The 21664-nt window shown below is 42.3% G+C and overlaps 1 protein-coding gene across 47 annotated transcripts in view; it reads right to left on the reverse strand.

Annotated features, from left to right (window-relative positions):
* Positions 1-20149, reverse strand: part of ATG4C (autophagy related 4C cysteine peptidase) — a 99014-nt gene extending 78865 nt beyond the window's left edge. For 13 of the 47 annotated variants that reach the window (XR_016211000.1, XR_016211001.1, XR_016210989.1 and 10 more), the window contains exons 1-2: positions 19872-20011; positions 6363-6475 (exon numbers count right to left, since the gene is read on the reverse strand). The gene's annotated coding sequence lies outside the window, so the exon portion shown is untranslated. Of the gene's footprint in view, positions 1-6362; positions 6476-19871 lie in introns of all 47 variants that reach the window. The other 34 variants (XR_016210997.1, XR_016211003.1, XR_016211004.1 and 31 more) reach the window with 9 other exon arrangements.
* Between the last annotated feature and the right edge of the window lie 1515 nt (positions 20150-21664).

Here is a 21664-nt window from a genome sequence, read left to right on the forward strand (position 1 = left end):
TAGTCCCTCCATATGATGGATGATATATCCATTACAAATGTTTCCAGGGGCTGACGGTGTGGCACAGTAGGTTAATCCTATATAGGTGCCAGTTCTAGTCCTGGCTGCTTCTCTTCCAATCCAGCTCTCTGCTATGACCTGGGAAAGCAATAGAAGATGGCCCAAGTGCTTGGGCCCCTGCACCTGCGTGGGAGCGCAGGAGGAGGCACGTGGCTCTAGGCTTCGGAGACCAGGAGGAAGCACCTGGATTTAGGCTTTGGAGCGGCACAGCTCCAGCCATTGCAACCACTTGGGTCGTGAACCCACAGAAGGAAGACCTTTCTGTCTCTCCCTCTGGCTGTAACTCTACCTCTCAAATAAATAAATAGTCTTTTTTTAAAAAAAATGTTTCCAGGGGCCAGTGTTGTAGCACAGTAGGTTAAGCTGCCACCTGTGAGGCTGGCATCCTATGTGGGCACTGGTTCAAATCCTGGCTGCTCCACTTCTGATCCAGCTCCCTGCCAATGTGCCTGGGAAAGCAGCAGAAGATGGTCCAAATATGTGGGTCCCTGGCACTCACATGGGAAACCCAGATGTAGTTCCAGGTTCCTGGTTTCCAACTGATCCAACCACAGCTGTTATGATCATCTGGGGAGTGAACCAGTAGAGAGAAGATCTCTTTCTCTGCCTCTCCCTCTGTCACTCTGCCTTTCAAATAATAAACATAAATCTTTTAAAAAAATGTTAACAATAGTCTCTGTGTACTTGTTTTTTATATTATGAATGTCTACATTTCCAAATCTTATGCAAGACAGTCATATTATTTACAGAAAGTAGCCAGCATAGCGGCTCACTAGACTAATCCTCCGCCTGCAGCACCAGCACCCCAGGTTCTAGTCCCGGTTGGGGCGCCGAATTCTGTTCCGGTTGCCCCTCTTTCAGTCCAGCCCTCTGCTATGGCCTGGGAGTGCAGTGGAGGATGGGCCAAGTACTTGGGCCCTGCACCCCATAGGAGACCAGGAGAAGCACTTGGCTCCTGGCTTTGGATCGGCGCGGTGCACCGGCCACAGCACGCCGGCCGCAGCGGCCATTGGAGGGTGAACCAACGGAAAAGGAAGACCTTTCTCTCTGTCTCTCTCTCTCACTGTCCACTCTGCCTGTCAAAAAAATAAAATAAAAAAAAAAAAAAGAAAGTAAAAAGTTTAGTTTTAAAAAGCCGCCAAACTTGAATCTACTAATTCCAAAATTTTTAACTTAAGAGAATGCACATGCATGTATTTCCTTCCTAAGTCAGAGAGATAGCAGGCCACGGGAAGACTTTGGTTCCAACAGTTCCTAGCACCAGCTACCAGAAACACTCTGAATAGTCCTAAACCAGAATGTAGAAATCAAGACACCTTAAAGTCAGTGAGGGGAAAATACAGGCGGTGAATAACTAGACATTTTGTATAGGGAAAGTCTGGTTCTTAGATTATGGCCCCTAAATAAAATAAATAAGCAAGGTAATGGGCTATGACAAATATAGAAATTAATGAAACAAATAATCTGATTTCAAGTAACTTAAAAGTAGAATAAATTGCTGGACTGTTTTTTTATTGTTATTTTTAGTTGACACTCTTGCTATTTGTACTATTTACTCAGAATAACAACAATTTTTTAAGATTTATTTATTTTTATTTGAAAGTCAGAGTTACAGAGAGAGAGGAGACACAGAGAGAGAGAGAGAGAGAGGGAGAGGTCCTCCATCTGATGGTTCACTCCCCAACTGGCTGCAACGGCCAGAGCTGCGCCAATCCAAAGCCAGGAGCCAGGAGCCTCTTCCAGGTCTCTCACGTGGGTACAGGGTCCAAGGACTTGGGCCAACTTTTTTTTTTCCCCCATAGGTAGAGTTAGACAGAGAGAGAGAGTGAGACAGAGAGAAAGGTCTTCCTTCCGCTGGTTCACCCCCCAAATGGCCACCATGGCCGGCACCGAAGCTAGGAGCCAGATGCCTCCTCCTGGTCTCCCATGCAGGTGCAGGGCTCAAGCTTGGGCCATCCTCCACTGCCTTCCCAGGCCATAGCAGAGAGCTGGACTGGAAGAGGAGCAACCGGAACTGAACCGGCGCCCCAACCGGAACTAGAACACGGGGTGCCGGCGCTGCAGGCAGATGATTAGCCTAATGAGCCGCGGCGCCAGCCAGGCCAATTTCTACTGCCCTCCCAGGCCTTAGCAGAGAGCTGGATGGGAAGTGGAGCAGCTGGGTCTTGAACTGGCGCCATATGGGATGCCAGCATTTCAGGCCAGGGTGTTAACCCACTGTGCCACAGCACCTGCCCCCAAAGTTAAAATATTTAAAATGTGTTTGGAACATATTTTTCACTATTCTATAAGAATACTTTTCTTGTCAATGTTATATAGAGTAGATAAAAAAAATAAAACTACCATCATACAAACTAAGGATAAGCTGTTAGTAGTTTAATTATTCAGTATAATTATTCCTCATATAATTAAAAGTGAGTTTTACTCTTCTATAAACATTGAAGTCTACTTTACTTCTATAACAAAAATTTAAGTGACCACTTCTAAAAAGTCTCTAACTCTGCCTGTCAAAAACACACACACACACACACACACACACAAGTCATGCATGTGTATGCCTAAATTTTATATGCATAGGCCCACATATCCCCACAAATTAGCATCAAACAATAACTAAGATGTCTAAGATGTTAAATCCCTAAGAAATGAAACCTCGACTTTAACATTCTCTGAACTTCTCTTAATAACGAAGTTGTTCACCTTGAGTCTCTTTTATTAACAAATTATTCAAAAATGTTCAAAAGAAAGATTTAATACTCAAAATTACAAATGTACCCATGTTATTTTAAACTCTAAAAATCAATCAAACTGTTCAACTACAAAATTTACAGTGAAGATATCCTATTATGATATTTCTAAACAGTCAATAGATTAAAAAATTGCTGAGACACTTTTATTTTTTTCATTTTTAAAATAAACAACTCTATTTTTGTGGTTCTAAAAGACACCGGATTCAGCTACTTAGTCATGTGGAAACTTAACTTCCTTAATTTAATTTCCCAGGGCAGTTTAGGCTAAAAAAAAAAGACTGGAAGGATTATTTCTTGTTAATTCACAGTTTTCTATTTCCCCTTAAAATAAGTATGGTGAGATTTTGAAAGAACAGAGTAAATTAATATTTCAATATATTCAGTCTATTAGAATAATTTCTTTACATCTGTATGAGATGAGCCAAGGAAAAACATGATAAACAGTGCTTTTTAGCATAACCACAAGTGAGAAAACAAAAATCTACCACAAATGAGGAAACCACAATGAACTTTAAAAGTAACAGTTTCAATGCAAAATTCTAAATTATTCTCACTCAAAATCTCCATCTCAAAAAACTTCCCTGGTTTAAAAATAATTAATTAGAATTCATCTGTGTACACAGCATAACGTGAAGGGATGATTTGACCGTTATGCAGTATATTTCAATCCCCCCCTTTTTTTATTATTTTTGACAGATAGAGTTAGACAGTGAGAGAGAAAGGTCTTCCTTCTGTTGGTACACTCCCCAAATGGCTGCTATGGCCGGCGTGCTCCACTGATCAGAAGCCAGAAGCCAGGTGCTTCCTCCTGGTCTCCCATGCAGGAGCAAGCGCCCAAGAATTTAGGCCATCCTCCACTACCCTCCCAGGCCACAGCAGAGAGCTTGACTGGAAGAGGAGCAGCTGGGACTAGAACCGGGTGCCCACATAGGATGCCGGCACCACAAGCGGAGGATTAGCCAAGTGAGTCACGGCGCTGGCCCCTTCAATCCCTTTAGTATCTAAAATATCTGATTTTACTGCCACAGTGATATGCTAAAATTCTAATTTAGTCTACCTTCCGTTGGTATCACCAGAGCCTCAGTCAAGAAAAGCATTAAACAACATTCTTTGCAAGTTACAAATTGGGTTCCTTTTTCAAATGTTTATTATTTATTTGAAAAACACGGTGTAAAGAGAGAGAGAGAGAGATCTTTGATCCACTGTTTCACTCCCCAAATGCCCACACTAGCCAGGGCTGAAGCAAGGAGCCTGGAATTCTATCCAGGCCTCCCACATGGGTGGCAGGAACTCAAGTACTTGAGCCATCTTCAGTTGCCTCCCAGGATGTGCATTAATGGGAAGTTCAAGAGGAGGTGGGTAGCCAGGACTAGAACCAGGCATTCTAATATAGGATGCACGCATCACAAGCAGAAGCTCAATCCACTGTGCCACAACACTGCCCCACAAATTATTTTCTAGATGGTGTTTATGGTATATTTCTTAAAACAAGAAATTACTGCCGGTGCCGTGGCTCAATAGGCTAATCCTCCACCTTGCGGCGCCGGCACACCGGGTTCTAGTCCCGGTTGGGGCGCCGGATTCTGTCCCGGTTGCCCCTCTTCCAGGCCAGCTCTCTGCTATGGCCAGGGAGTGCAGTGGAGGATGGCCCAGGTGCTTGGGCCCTGCACCCCATGGGAGACCAGGAAAAAGCACCTGGCTCCTGGCTCCTGCCAGGATCAGCGCGGTGCGCCGGCTGCAGCGGCGGCCATTGGAGGGTGAACCAACGGCAAAGGAAGACCTTTCTCTCTCTGTCTCTCTCTCTCACTGTCCACTCCGCCTGTCAAAAAAAAAAAAAAAAAAAAAAAAAACAACAAGAAATTACTAAATCATTCTTCACGGAGTTTTGTTTTGTTTGTTTGTTTGTTTGTTTTTTAAGATTTACTTATTTATGGCCGGCGCCGCGGCTCACTAGGCTAATCCTCCGCCTTGCAGCGCCGGCACACCGGGTTCTAGTCCTGGTCAGGGTGCCGGATTCTGTCCCGGTTGCCCCTCTTCCAGGCCAGCTCTCTGCTGTGGCCAGGGAGTACAGTGGAGGATGGCCCAAGTGCTTGGACCCTGCACCCCATGGGAGACCAGGATAAGTACCTGGCTCCTGCCATCAGATCAGCACGGTGCGCCAGCCACAGCGCGCCAGCCGTGGTGGCCACTGGAGGGTGAACCAACGCCAAAGGAAGACCTTTCTCTCTGTCTCTCTCACTGTCCACTCCGCCTGTCAAAAAAAAAAAAAAAAAAAAAGATTTACTTATTTATTTGAAAGTCAGAGTTACAGATAAAGAGAGAGAGAAACAGATCTTCCTTCCACTGGTTCACGCCCCAGATAGCCACAATGGCCAGAGTTGGGCCAGGCCAAAGCCAAGAGCCAAGAGCTTCTTCTAGGTCTCCTACATAGGTGACAGAGGCCCAAACACTGAGGCCATCTTCTGCTGCTTTTCCTAGGTGCATTAAGAGAGCTGGATCAGAAACGGCAAATATGAACAAAGGAACAATGATAATTTATGTGAATTGCCACTTTCAGAGCTAATGGTTAGGCAAGGTAATTGGCACTTGGAAATTAGATGATTTTAAATATCCCTTGTCCTAACTGTTGAGGAACATTTGTTTTTCTTCATAATATTTGTTGAACTCTTTACTTAGTGTAGGGTTAATCTTAGGAGTATAAAGTTAATTGAAAATCTGAAAAAAACAAAAGTTAACTGAAAATCCCTCTTTGTAAAAAATAATAATGGGAGGCCAGCACCGCGGCTCACTAGGCTAATCCTCCGCCTTGCGGCGCTGGCACCCAGGGTTCTAGTCCCGGTCGGGGTGCCAGATTCTGTCCCGGTTGCCCCTCTTGCAGGCCAGCTCTCTGCTGTGGCCAGGGAGTGCAGTGGAGGATGGCCCAGGTGCTTGGGCCCTGCACCCCATGGGAGACCAGAAGAAGCACCTGGTTCCTGGCTTCGGATCCGCGCAGCGCGCCGGCCGTAGCGGCCATCTGGGGGGTGAACCAGCGGAAGGAAGACCTTTCTCTCTGTCTCACTAACTCTGCCTGTCAAAAATAAATAAATAAAAAAGAAGAAGAATGGGAATATCAGAGGGAGGAAAAAGAAGGGTGGAAATGCAGGTGGGAGGGAGGGTTGGCTGGGAAGAATCACTGTGTTCCTAAATTTGTGTATATGAAATTTGTATACCTTAAATAAAAGGTTTCTAGATAAAAAGAAAAAAAATTGCAAAAGGAACAACAACACAATAAAGGCAATACATGTATGTTCAGAAACTGGCTTTAAAAGAGGAATGAAGGGCTGAGAAGAAAGACACTAATAAGATAGTTTTGCCCCAAGGATACATCTTACAAGCATTCTTAGGTCTCCTTAGGATTCCCCAGTTACCTATGTTGACCACTGACTGTTTCAATGCATAGCTATGTTTTAAAGAAGCCCCAAATATAATATAATATTTAGGCATTCTTCTCTTAACTCTAAAAAAGTAAAACACATACAGAGGAAAGTAAGTATTGAGCTGACACACATTTACCCTCACATATGACTTCTCCAAAGGTCCTCACACGTGACTGTAGCACGAACCTCCACTTGTGAAGCACCGCATTTCACATGTTCACCAGCTGTGCAGTCACCATGACAATCACCCTAAATGGGATAGAAGGAGCTTAAATGACCTCACTTACTTGAAGACCAAAGAATTACTAATGACGTCTTAAGTCTTGATGATATTAGCACTAAGAACATAATACTAAGGTTTGATAAATACATTTTAATTATGTCAGAATCTTAGTAGCTTCTATATTATAATAAATATTTTGTTTTCATCCAGTTTCCCGGTTCATAACTCCCTCCCAAAGGCAGCCGACAGAATCTGGAATTTCTTTTCCCAAAGGCAAATCATAGAAACATTAACCTTCCCTGCCATTCTCTGACCTACCTTGTCCAGGGATAGACAAGATCTCATTTCAGAATGTGCCATGCCCCATAACCTGAAGGAAAAATGCTGCACAAAGGAGCCAAGAACAATCTGAGCAGACAGGCCTTGCTGGGTTTCTCCAGCTAGTCTACTAGCAATCACGCACATGCAATAAACCTCCATGAAAACTCAAAAGGACAGGGTTTGGAAAGCTTCCACAGAGCCCACCACATGGAGGTTCCCGGAGGGTGGCTGGCCTGGTGAGGATGCACCATAACCCTTCCCTCATACCTCTCACTCTGAGTATCTCTTCATCTGGATCCTTTGTAATATCCTTTATAACAAACCAGTAAAGGTACTTTCCTGAGTTCTGTGAGCTGCTCAGGAAAATTAACTGAACCTAAGGAGGGCAACCCCCACTTATAACTGGAGTCAGTCAGAAGCTCAGGTAAGACAACATGGGGCTGTGGCTGGCATCTGGAGTCAGGGGTCAGGGAGTAGTCTTGGGGACCGAGCCCTTGACCTGTGGGATCTCCAAGTAGATGGTGTCTACATTAAATTAGACAACAGCCAGCTGGTGTCTGCTGTGGCTGCACTCCTTATGACTGGCAGGTAAAACTACCCCTACACATACACACTTTTGGAGGCCACAGATATTTTGTGTGAATTATGGGGGTGTGAGGACAGAAGAACAGAAATCTGGTTTTTCCAACACAGACTCCTAATGAGCCCAAGGTAATTACAAGTCTTCATAATTTAAAATGCAACTCCCTGGGGCCGATGCTGTAGTGCAGCAGGTTAAAGCCCCAGCCTGCAGGGCTGGCATCCCACATGGGCACCAGTTCGAGTCTCGGCAACTCCACTTCCGATCCAGCTCTGCAATGGCCTGGGAAAGCAGTAGAATATGGCCTAAGTCCTTGGGCCCCTGCACCCTCGTAGGAGACCCAGAATAAGCTCCTGGCTCCTAGTTTGGTTCATCTCAGCTCTGGCCATTGCAGTCATTTGGAAAGTGAACCAGAGGAATGGAAGCCCGGCCTCTCTCTCTCTCTCTCTCTCTATCTCTGTCTTCCAAATAAATAAAATCATTTTTAAATAAATAAAATAAAATAAAATGCAACTCCCCAAGCCGTTAAATATGCAATCTACCTATAAGAAGTAACACAGTGGGAAAAATTGTCTAACCAACAAAATATAATTAAACCCTACTAGAACTGAAGGATGTCAGAATCAGGATTGAAAGAGAACTTACAGGGGCCAGTGCTGTGGCTCAGCAGGTTAAAGCCCTGGCCTGAAGCACCACCGGCATCCCATGTGGGCACCGGGTTCTAGTCTCAGCCGCTCCTCTTCCAATCCAACTCTCTGCTATGGCCTGGGATAGCAGTGGAGGATGGCCCAAGTCCTTGGACCCTGCACCCACATAGGAGACCCAGATGAAGTTCCTGGCTTCTGGCTTCGGATCGGCGCAGCTCCAGCCGTTGCGGCCATCTGGAGAATGGACCAGCAGATGGAAGACCTCTCTCTCTGTCTCTACCTCTCTCTCTAACTCTGTAACTCTCTTTCAAATAAATAAAATAAATATTAAAAAAAAGGGGGGGCGACTCACAAAGCATCTACTAACTAGTAAGTATTTTATTTTTTTAATTTTGACAGGCAGAGTTAGACAGTGAGAGAGAAAGACAGAAAGGTCTTCCTTCCACTGGTTCACCCCCCAAATGGCTGCTAAGGCTGGCGCACTGCGCCAATCCAAAGCCAGAAGCCAGGTGCTTCCTCCTGGTCTCCCATGCAGGTGCAGGGCCCAAGCACTTGGGCCATCCTCCACTGCCCTCCCAGGCCACAGCAGAGAGCTGGACTGGAAGAGGAGCAACCAGGACAGAATCCGGCGCCCCAACCAGGACTAGAACCCGCGGTGCCGGCACCGCAGGTGGCGGATTAGCCTGGTGAGCCATGGTGCCGGCCAACTAACCAGTAAGTATTAACAGCAGTTCTTGACCATTGTCTCATACAGTATGCTACAAGAGGCCTGTGAAATCCCCTAACCAGTGTTACATGGGTGGAGAGGAATAGTGAAAATAAAGCATGTAAATTCAAAAGACTGAAAAAAGTGCCACTCCTAATCCAAGAAATCAGATATGCTCTTGGTTCAGATTCACTAACCACTATTTGTTAATCTGGTTCAACTACCCATCATTATCCACAGTAATAAGAGACTTTACAATATCTCTGCCAAAGGCATCCATCAGCCTCCCACTGAACAATTCTAGAATAGGGAGCTCACTACTTTCTGGGTATTGTACTAAGTTGAAAATAAATTCAAACATTCTTAATTTTTCAAGTTTACTTATTTTTTCTTTATTTGAAAGGTAAAATGAGAAACAGAGAGAGATCTTCCATTCACTGATTCACTCCCCAAATGCTCACAACAGCTGGGCTGAGCCAGGCTGAAGCCGGGATCCAGGACTCCATCCAGGTCTCCCATGGGAGTTGCAGGGACTCAAGAACTTGAGCCATCACTGTCTGCCACTAAGGGTGAAGATTAGCAGAAAGCTGGATGGGAAGCAGAGGCAGGATTGACCCCAGGCACTCCGATACACACTGCAGGCATTCCAAACAGCACATTACCCCCACTGCCCCACAATATTCGCCATTCGATAATGTTTTTTTTTAATATTTTTATGTATTTATTTATTTGACAGGTAGAGTTACAGACAGTGAAGGGGAGAGACAGAGAGAGAGGTCTTCCTTCCATTGGTTCACTCCCCAAATGGCCACAATGGCCAGAGCTGTGCCGATCCGAAGCCAGGAGCCAGGAGCTTCTAGGTCTCCCATGCAGATACAGGGGCCCAACACCTTGGGCCATCTTCTACTGCTTTCCCAGGCCACAGCAGAGAGCTGGATTGGAAGAGGAGCAGCCGGGACTAGAACCGGTGCCTATTTGGGATGCCGGCACCACAGGCGGAGGATTAACCTACTGAGCCATGGTACCGGCCCCTGGCTAATGTTTTAAACTGTTTATTCACCAACATAACTGTTCTAGAGTATCCATATCAGCTACATAATGCCTGCTAATTTTTTTTTTTTTTTGACAGGTAGAGATATAGACAGTGAGAGAGAGAGACAGAGAGAAAGGTCTTCCTTCTGCTGGTTCACTCCCCAAATGGCCGCTATGGCCGGTGCTGTGCCGATCCGAAGCCAGGAGCCAGGAGCCAGGTGCTTCTTCCTGGTCTCCCACGTGGGTGCAGGGGCCTAAGCACTTGGGCCACCCTCCACTGTCTTCCCAGGCCACAACAGAGAGCTAGACTGGAAGAGGAGCAACCGGGACTAGAACCCGGTGCCCACATGTGATGCCAGTGCCGCAGGCAGAGGATTAACCAAGTGAGCCACGGTGCTGGCCGATGCCTGCTAATTTTAACAACTACACTTGCTAGAAAGATATTTTATAGAAGGGCCAGCGCTGTGGCATAACGGGTAAAGCTGCTGCCTGCAGTTCAAGCATCCCATATGGGCATCAGTTTGAGTCCCGGCTGCTCCACTTCCGATCCAGCTCTCTGCTGTGGCCTGGGAAAGCAGTAGATGATGGCCCAAATCCTTGGGCCCCTGCACCCACGTGGGAGACCCAGAAGACGCTCCTGGCTCCTGGCTTCAGATCAGCCCAGCTTCGGCTGCTGTGGCCATTGGGGAGTGAATCAGTGGATGGAAGACCTCTCTCTCTGCCTCTCCTTCTCTCTCTGTGTAACTCTTTCAAAAAAATAAATAAAGCTTAAAAAAAAGAAAGATATTTTATGGAACCATAATTCTGTCTTCCTATATTAATTTCTACTAATTGGTGCTGCTTGTGCCCTCTGAAACTAATCCTTCCTCAGTTTGTCACACTTCCCAATTCCACAATCTTTTCTGCATCAATATCACCATTTCCTCCAACCAATCAGAAGACTGTAGGAGTGGTATGAGGACCTGTCAAGGTACTCATAAAAAAATTAGAAACAAGGATAACAAGCAACCAACTGAGATGGTAGAATAGCAACAGACAACAAATACATGAATGTGCAAATGGCCACATAGAAGAGAAGAGACTATGACTCTCAGATTTCAGGGCTGATGTCAGGATGGCAATAGCTTCAGCCACAGAAACAAGGAACCCAAGTGGATAAGATTAAAGTGAAGATGGGGAATTCAATTTGACAAATAGTGCTTTTGGGGTTTGTAATTAAGTAAATAGGGTACAATCTTTTCCCAATCCCAAGCTACTCTTGCCAAGAAAAAGGGGTAACATTATTGAAGTTAATGAACTACATGTGTTTTAAACAAAAAAATCACATTTATTCATCAAGCATTAGAGATATCATAAGCCGTGACACTCAGTTCCTGCCCTCATTAAGCTTACATTCTAATTAACAAAATGTACGTAACTAACGATACACAAAGGCTAAATATGGTAAGAGATATAAAGTGTTATAACTATTATGAAAAATATTTTTCCCTTTTCAATGAGAATATCCACACATAAATAATGTCACAGTATAAAATACAATCACAACTAGTATTCTTGAAATACACAAAGGACAAGGACATACAAATAACATAAATCTTTTTTTTTCTGGGAATAAATACAAGAAACACTAGACGTGTTACTTACAAATAAGTTGAAGTATCATGAATGAGTTAAAGTATCTTCAACAATTAAGCTATTGTTAAAGAATGATGCTTGAATTGTATCATCAGTCAAAAGAGCATTGTTTAAAATGCTCACAAACACAATTGTTTTGGTTTACAAAGGAAATTGTTTGATGTCACTTTTCTTGTCATTCCTAATTTTAAATAATATCAATTGGAGAAAAAGAGCTACAAATTTAGAAGCCTTAAAAATTTTTAAACTACAAGTTCTTCAGCTTATATAACTGTTAAAATTATACATATTATGATAAAGTTTTAAATTATTATGTCTACATTAGTAGTTTTACAGATAACTGATTTTACAGTCTTATTAAAAAGCAGTTTAATGGAAACTTTATTTTAAATTGATATCATAATCACAGAAAAAATAATTCAAATACCTTTGAAAATCTACTTTCACTATATATCTTCAGTGGGATATATTCTAAGGATGTAAAATAACAAAGCAATCTTGATTAGTTGTATTTGTTATTAGAGATAGCATTGATCCATTAATTCCAAAAACTATTTTATGTGTACTATAGGATAGATTGATTAAGTAAATATGTTAACATAGCTGAGAATCAGAATTCTCCTTTTGGGAAAAAGGATCTACAAATCTTGGGGCCAGTGCTGTGGCGTAGTGGGTAAAGCTGCTGCCTGCAGTACCGGCATCCCATATGGGCACTGGTTTGAATCCCAGCTGCTCCATTTCCCATCCAGCTCTCTACTATGGCCTGGGAAAGCCGTAGAAGATGGCCCAAGTCCTTGGGCCCCTGCATCTGCATGGGAGACCTGGAGGAAGCTCCTGGATCCTGATTCCTGGCTCTGGCCATTGTGGCCATCTGGGGAGTGAACCAGCAGATGGAAGACCTGTCTCTCTCTCTCTCTCTCTCTCTCTCTCTCTGCCTCTGCCTCTCTGTAACCCTGACTTTCAAGTAAACAAATAAAATCTTAAAAAAAAAAAAAAAAAAAAGGATCTACAAATCTGAATTGGAGGAGGGTTCAGAAAATTCTGTGGTACTGAATTCCAATTGAAGGCATCATACTAACTCATGATTTCTTTTTCAAAAAATGGGTGTGTGTCTTTTTAAAGGGTGTGGAAGCAATGATACTCTAATAGCAATTAATTTATTCAGTGTCCAGATTGTAGTTTCTAAGTATCATCTACCACTAAATGAACTCTAGTAAAATGGTTGATTTCAGGTCTCAAGAAGGAATATTCAAAGTGGGTTTGTAACATCTTATTGCTTAAAGCAGTTAAGAAAGTGCTCATAGATCAATGTGGATATATCTAAAGCCCATAGAAAACCAGCTTAAAGGGACTGCCACTGACCAAATGTGATGTAACAATGACCAAAAGACTAGAGACCAGACATTGCAAAAATTTTGATGAAAGAATCCTTGCAGGGTGGCAACACTGTGGCACACAGGGTTAAGCTGCCACCTTTAGCACCAGCATCCCATATGGGCACTGATTGGATTCCCAGTTGCTCCACCCCATTCCAGCTCCCTGTTAATGGGCCTGGGAAAGCAGCTGGAAATGGTCTAAGTGCTTGTGCCCCTGCATCTACCTGGGAGACCCAGAGAAAGCCTCTGGCTCCTGGCTTCAACAGGGCCCAGCTCTGGCAATTGCAGCCATTTGGGAAGTGAACCAGTGGGTGGAAGATCTTTCTCTCTCTCTCTCTGTAACTGTAATTCAAATAAAATAAATACACCTTAAAAAAAAAAGAATCCTTGGATATGTAGTGAGTATGTAGTGATACTAAAAAAAGATTGAGGAGGAACAGCTCTTTTTTAAAGAAAATAGCAAATATATGTGGAAGGACTGGCAGCATTGGGAAATCACCGTTTAGCAACCACTCGTGCAATAACTGATTCAGGCAAGAATTATCAAAGGCTATTAAAATCACCAAATGAAAAAAAAACTGCTACAAAACAGAACATATACATGATCTCAAAGTATCACTCTCACCTATTGATTATTAAATATAAAAAGAAAAAAAGCACTTTTAGAATAATAGAAATATAGTTGAACCGATAGATCTTAACATCATCAATAATGGGACAAATCTTCATCATATTACTCCTAAGGTGATGAAATAGAGTTCAAAACATCATCAGAGCCGGCGCCGTGGCACACTAGGTTAATCCTCCGCCTGCGGCACCAGCATCCCATATGGGCACTGGTTCAAGTCCCAACTGCTCCTCTTCCAGTCCAGCTCTCCGCTGTGGCCTGGGATAGCAGTAGATGATGGCCCAAGTGCTTGGGCCCCTGCACCCGCATGGGAGACCAGGAAGAAGCTTCTGGCTCCTGACTTGGGATCAGCGCAGCTCTGACCATTGCCGCCATTTGGAGAGGGAACCAACGGAAGCAAGACCTTTCTCTCTATCTCTCTCTCTCACTGTAACTCTACCTGTCAATTAAATAAATAAAAATCTTTAAAAAAAATCATCTACATAAGTGAAACAACTCTTTAGTCTGGAAAGAACTGTGAGGAAATAATCATACAAATAAATTTTGTGAGGCATTCTACAATGCAATTGGGTTGGACTCTTCAAAATTGACAATGTCTTTGAAGATCAAAAGTTCAAGGGCAGGAAAAGCGAGAAAAGATGGAGACTTTTAAATAAAGCAAAACAGAAAGACATGACAACTAAATACAATATATGATGTCTGACTGTCCTATTTATTAAATGTTATAATGATATCATCATGATACTTAAAAAATCTAATTTTAAATATGGACTATACATTAGATAATATTATGTTGAGTTTAATTATTTGGGTATGTCAATGCCATTATAGTTAGTAGGAGAATTTTCTAGTTCTTAGGAAATAAATTAGTATTTAAAAGTGAAATGGCATCATGTCTCCACCCCCCTTTCAAACAGTTCAGCAAGGAAAAAAGTGTATTTGTATATTTAAATAGAGACAGTTCCCTCGCACAACAGCAAGCACCAGCACAAACAAGACATAATTTGTATACTTAGTCAATCTAGGTAAAGGGTATACAGTATAGGTATTTTTTGTACCAGTCCTTCAACTATTTTACAGGTTTTAAACTTTCAAAAGAAAAAAAGATGGAAGAAAAAAGATAGGGAAGAGGGGCTGGCGCTGTGGTGTAGCGGGTAAAGCCACCACCTGAAGTGCTGGCATCCCATATAGGATGCTCCACTTCCGATCCAGCTCTCTGCTATGGCCTGGGAAAACAGTAAAAGATGGCCCAAGTCCTTGGACCCCTGCACCCACGTGAGAGACCCAGATAAAGCTCCTGGCTCCTGGCTTCGGATCAGCCCAGCTCTGGCTGTTGCAGCCATTTGGGGAGTGAACCAACAGATGGAAGACATCTCTCTCTGTCTCTCCTCTCTCTGTGTAACTCTGACTTTCAAATAAATAAATGAATCTTAAAAAAGAAAAAAGGTAAGAAATTAGTTTGACTTCAGAGCAACTCATCAGACTTTATAAAACCTAACTACTTCCACATCCTAACCATAAGGGCTAAAAGCAAGTATAAAGTTCAAAAGGGTTTGGACAAAATAAAGACAGATAATAACAAATATGTAATCACAAACCAGTCCACCATCAGTTTTCTATTATGGCTGAGACTAAACATAATCTCCGCCCAGGATTCTGTGAAAGACAACATGCAGCTGACTCATGTAAGACAACAGTAAACAAGCAAGGCTATCTTATTAAATATTTTCTCCAGATCCAAATAGTACTACCCAACATTTTTTTCCCTCAAATCGAGTTTTACTGTCATAAGGATCCCTAAAATTAAAATGTTGTCAGAGAAGCCTAGATGACCAGCCAGACACCTTGCAGTATCACCACCACCACAGCAATAAACACTTAACCTCTATGCCAAAAATTATACATCATCTCATTTAATCCTCACAACTCTGTAAGGCAAAACAACAAAGGTTTGGCAAGACTACTTCTACAAGGTCATACTGCTTATAAATAACAAAAGACTCAGGCAGTCTGACTCCAACACCCTTGTTCTTTGCTCTGTACACCTTACCATTTTACCTAGAAATGTAAAATTCAAATGAAAACTGATTATATTGGTTCATTATCTCTTAAAAATTATACAAATGAAATATTTCAAAGAAAATTCAAAAGTATATCTTTTTCCCTAATGCTGCATGTTTATACTACACATGCATCAATGAAGGTAGAATCTAACCAGATGTCCAATTTGCTGCCAAGTCCCAAAAAGTGAAATGAAGATGATATATAACTGTGTAACTCAGTTATCTCTTCATATACATGGCATAATATGGCAGATTTAAATTCAAAACAGATACCAACATATTTCCAGATACTTTCATCTAGAACTTCATCCCTGCTCATTCAAGAAATAAAAATTCAAAAAAAAAACCCACCTTATTTCAGGTATATTATTACTCAAATATACTAAACTGAAACAATGACCAAAAAGGAGAAAAAAACTAGTAAGTTAACCATGAAAACTGCTGGCACAATAAAAACAATTTAGTAAAGAATGCATGTCCCCCAAAACCTCATCCTCTTTTAATATTCTCTCAGTGAACAACACTACAAACCATCCAGTTACACAGCCCAAAAAAACCCAATGGTAGTCAACAGCATCCCCCCCCCCCCCATATTTAACTCATCAACCAGTTCCACCTCCTATTCTTCTCTGGAATCCACCCATTTCCTTTGAACCACCTTCATCATCACTTTGCCCAAGGTAATGTCCTCTCTCATCTAGGCTATTTCAACAATCTCCTAACTTGTCTCTACTCATCTCTACTCTTAGCTTGTCCATACTCAGTGCTTCCTCTGGATAAATAACATTTATTTAATAGCACTTAACATAATTTTAACTTTAAATTTCCTTGGTTATTTGATTTATATCTGCCTCCCCTGCTACATAGTAAATTCTGTGAGTGTAGAGACTATTTACTCTCTACTATATCAAGTAGCCTAAGAGTACATAGTTAATAAATGTTAAATGATTAAATGCATGTCAAAGATTATAAATTTATAAATAGTTCAAAAAATAAAGTGCTTCTAAGGATCATCAATCATCATAAGCAATAACATGTCATCAATTCTAGATCACACAATTTTACATTTTAGCTCTGAAATTGAAATGTATCTTACAGTTCACAACCTTGGTCTAATTGGCAGTATTTTTTCCTCTTAGTAATTCATAAAAGATGGTACACCTTTGGAATTAAAAAAAAGAAAGAAAGAAAGAAAGAAATTCATGTTTGATGAAGTAGTTGAGTCTAAAATTCACTTCAGCCACTCAAACCAGATCCACTCAGGGGGTAACCTAGCCTCCTTCTCCCACGGCCACCACCTCATCCCCAACATTCAATAAGATCCTACTGGTTCTGTTGTCATCAGCCCTCAAGTCCATTCCTTTCTACCACTCTGAATATGATCACTCTAGATCTATGTAATTCCTCATTATCTCATAACTGAGCTCTTATAGATTCATTCATCTAAACTTTTTTTTCAAATTCAACCAACGCTGTGCACCTACTATGTGCAAGAAAACAAGATACAAAACAGTCCAATAACCTGGTCCTCCCTCTAATCTCTCTCCCTTATGACTCATTTTATGTCTCATCTGGAATTAGTTTCTTCCTGTTATCTGCCTACCATATTCCTATCCACTGTGTAAGCTCCAGATTAAATCTGATCTTCTTTATGAAACCTTCCCTAGTTAACCTGGCTTTCCAAGTTTTACATTCTAAAGCACATAAAATCTTAGGCATACTGGCTACATTTTCTACTTCCTGAAGGCAAGGTTTACATCTCACACATTCTGTAAGAGTCTAAGCCCTCAAAGAACAGAATCTTCTGTTGTCTCCTTTGTTCACTGCTGAATCCTCATCATGGTAAACAGTATCTGGTATGGGGCTGGCACCGTGGGTGGTATAGCGGGTAAAGCTGCTGCCTGCAGTGCCAGCATCCTATATGGGCACAGGTTTGAGACCCAGACGTTCCACTGCTAATCCAGCTCTCTGAGGTAGCCCGAAAAAGCAGAAGATGGCCCAAGTGCTTGCGCCTCTGCACCCACATGGTAGACCCAGAAGAAGCTCCTGGCTCCTGGCTTTGGATTGGCCCAGTCCGGGCATTGAGGCCATTTGGGGAGTGAACCAGTGGATGGAAACTTGCTCTCTCTCTCTCTCTCTCTTTATCTCTCTCTGTCTTTGTAACTCTGTCTTTCAAATAAATAAATAAATCTAAAAAAAAGAATATCTGGTATATAATGGCAACTCAGCATGAATTTGTTGAATTAATGCTCTTCATATTTTTCAGAGAACAGGTATTTGCAGTGAGAAGAGTCAGAAAAATAAAGATCAAATGACTTAAACTCTGAGCTTCCATTTATTTGTTCATCATCTAAATGTAATATTCAGTAGTCCTGGGGCAGGTGGTGTGGCACAGTAGGTTAATCCTCCAGCTGCAATGCCGGCATCCCATACGGATGCCGGTTCTAGTCCCGGCTGTTCCTCTTCTGATCCAGCTCTCTGCTGTGGCCTGGGAAAGCAGCAGAAGATGGCCCAATGGCTTGAGCTGCTGTACCCGCGTGGGAGACCTGGAAGAAGCTCCTGGCTCAGCTCTGGCTATTGCAGCCATTTGGGGAGTGAACCAGCAGATGAAAGACCTTTCTCTCTCTCCCTCTCACCATCTGTAACTCTACCTCTCAAATAAATAAATAAAATCTTAAAAAAAAAAATTCAGTAGTCCCTGAGTTGCTATAATTAACTGAGATAATGTGTTAAAAGTATCTAGAACAAAGAGAACAAGAGGATACTCTTATCAATAAATTGAGTATTTTGTTAAATATTAGTAAGTATTCAATTAATGCCTAGTAAATGAATAAAATCTCAAGAAAAATATAAACAGTTTGAATAATATCTAGCTTATCCTTTTTTCCAATAAAGAATCTCATGAGTGAATTAATTCTGAAATACTATACATGTAGCTCCAAATTTTATGCATGGCTGAAACCACTACAGATTATCTAGGAATAATCCCAACTTGACAGGATACAAGTATTTTTCTATCTTACTGACAGATACAAATTTTACTGAGTGATAATCTTACTATTAGAACCTCTACAAGTGCAATAACAGACGACATGGTGCAAACTCATCAGTTACATGTTCCCCAGAAAGCATGCAGTACAAAATTTCTGTCTACAAAACACTAATGAACACACTACAACACAGTTGCCCAGAGCTATCAAAGTATCTAGAAACGCTTCATAAACAGTTACCACAGATATGTTTTATATAATTGCATCCATTTATAGAAAAAGAGCATAATTAAATGGTTTTGAAACACTTTACTAAATCATACAATTCCATATGTTGACTTTTCATCTTTAAAAAGTCTGTTTTATAGCGAATGAACTGATAATTCAAAATAATATCAGATTATTGACTAATCAGAAACTCTTCCTTGTTTTATAAAAGAGCTTTTATCATCTGAAACTCAGAAAATACACCGATTTTAAGTTTTATAGCCTTTCCAATCGCTCAGGGGCACTTTAATCTAACAACAAATCCCAAACAAGCAAGAAGGAAGAATCATTTCTTTGTGTCTATCTGCTATCATCTGACACAAAATCATTACAAAAATTCCACTGGGTATTTGCGGTTCAAGTAGAACACCAGAAAAAAAAATTCCCATATATGTCATTCAGATATTAAAAAACACCACCACCAACAACAAAAAGAGCTGTAGGATCAAGTATTCCCTAACTATAGGACAGCAGTGAACACCATGTGGGGAAAATCACAACAAAACAAAAATGTAGCCAAAGAAGTACGAACCATAACCTCAACCAGCAGTAATGCAGAGCTGACCACTGGGATCTCAATTCATAGTCACCAGATCTAAGAACCTATTCTGAACCTTCGACCTCGAGAGCCCTTTCCTGTGGTGAGGCTGGGGAGGGTTGAGGGCAACTCGTGAAACAAAGTGAGCGAACGTGGATACGAGGATGGGGAGGCAACACTATATCCCCGCTACCGGGCTACAACTGGAAGCGACAACCAAGCCCTACGGGAGGAAGGGCGCTAAGAATGCGATGGATAAGTGCTCGGGGATCCGACTGCTTCATTTTCCTTCAAAGGGATGGGAGTCGGGGGTGGAGCCCGACCCGACAGAGCCCTGGCGCTGGGTCAGAGGTCCCCGGGATGCGACAGCCTAGGGTCATCAGAGACCGTGCCTGGGACACCTAAGAAAAGCACAAGGGAAACGAGAACAGCTGCCCAAGGTAAGGCTTACGGCTTGGCACCTCTGGAGCCGAGGACGGCGCGACGACGAGTCAGAAAACAAATGACACAAGAAGAGACACCCGAGGGTGGCGCCAGAGCCCTCCGAGAAACCAGCGGGTTGGCCACAGGGTCTCCCCAAAGTGAAGGCCCCCCCCCCCCCAAGAAACCCGGTCATCGGGGACCAGAGACTATCCCAACCTTCTCGTCTCCGCTAGCCTCACGTCGACCCCTCACAGAAACAGAAGGGCTGGAGAGCTATAACGACGCGCAGGAGCCACCAACCCGGGAAACGCTCAGCACCGGCTACAAAAGCAGCCCGCACGCAACACGATCGAACCTCAGCGCCGCAGCCACAGGTACCCCGAGCTCGCCGGCCACCGTAGCAAGAGGAACGGCCCCGCCTTCAGCTCTATCAGGTCAGCCACTTCCGGGGCACCAGAGCCGTGGATTGGCGGCAGCGGCCGCGGTAGCAACGGCTCGGAGGCCTCTGCTCCACTTCCTCCATCCTCCCTTTTGTCCACCTGTTCGCCACCTCAACCCCTAATCAGCCATGCGGCAAACGCAGAAACGAGAGAAAGTAGCCATGTGTAAGCAGCGTCTCTTTGACAGACAAACCACACGTTCCGGCTGCCTGGCGAATAGTCGGACTTCAACTACCAGCATGCCGTGCGAAATAATTAGGATGCTTCTGTCGCAGGAACTACAAGATCCAGCATGCACCGTTTCTTCATCCTTCACTGTCCCGGACCGGAGCAGACCTCCTACCAAGCCCCACTTTGGTAAAATACTCGTCTCTCAGTTACCCTGAGGTGAAGGTACACCAAGCCAAGCTGTGCCTGGGACTGCAGGTTAAATACCTGTAAGAAGACAGCAAAGGATATGTGCACTCATTTTCCACATTAAAATTATCCTCAAGGATGAAGCGCAGGGAACAATCTGAGGAGACCTTTTATGAAATGGAAAACTTTATCTTCACTTTAAAGGGTTGTTACGGAGAAATACTAACTGCAAGATGTAATTCTGTATCGTCTTGTTCGAGCAGACTACGTGTGACGTGCCCCTGAACTACATAGGAAATTATAGTAAAAGCTAGAAATTAAAAGACTGACAGCCTGTACTACCAGACTGTGAACCACATGGAAATGAAAGTCTTCCAGAAGGCGAGTTAAAAAGTTAAAAAAAAAAAAAAAAAGAAACTTGAGACTTTTTTTTCCCAGTTTTTTAGTGTTTTGTGATTTGAATTATTTTTATTACTCTCATATACATGACTAAAACAGTTTATTTCCTTCTGATGTGGTGAGGCAGCCAATTAAGCAATCAAGGCAAAAGTATGGCAGGATCATAAATGGAACATTTATTAGAGTGAGCGACCAAAAACTGTTTCTTGTATGATTAACTTATGATTCTATATTTTGAAATGCAGAACTCTTCTGATTTTTTTAGGGGAGATAATATGCCTCTAACAAGCCATCTGGATGCCTTTTTGTAACTTCCATAAGGACTTGGATAATGAGAATGTATATAAATTATTCTTGGTATCATGCATTAGCAGGCCACAAGAAACAATGTTTGAATACTTAAGATAACTATTTGATATGAAAAAGTTAAATTGTGTATATACTACCAATTTTAATTGGTTGGGAAAAAGTGTAGGACACGTTTCATTTTTTCAGCTTCACATGGAAGTCACAGAGGGACACTATATTCTATAACGCTGACATAGTATCAGCTACCATACAAATGGCTTTTCAACTCCAATGTGCTAAATTATGCAGCACTAGCAAGTAAATATTTAAAACCTATGATTATGGAGAACAATCTGTTGCTTTCCTTACTCGCACAGTAAACAATGTGAATATAATGAGAGAGAACATTTCCGTTGGAATGATTCAAAGGTAATGTTGGTAAACTATATTAGGTTATTCGATATTTGTAAGTGTTTGTAGTAAATAAATGCATAATCACATTTACTAATTAGTATTAAGGAACCT

Source organism: Oryctolagus cuniculus, chromosome 7, assembly GCF_051225735.1.
Source record: "Oryctolagus cuniculus isolate XC-2025 breed Fujian yellow rabbit chromosome 7, ASM5122573v1, whole genome shotgun sequence".
NCBI classification, from domain to species: Eukaryota; Metazoa; Chordata; class Mammalia; order Lagomorpha; family Leporidae; genus Oryctolagus; species Oryctolagus cuniculus.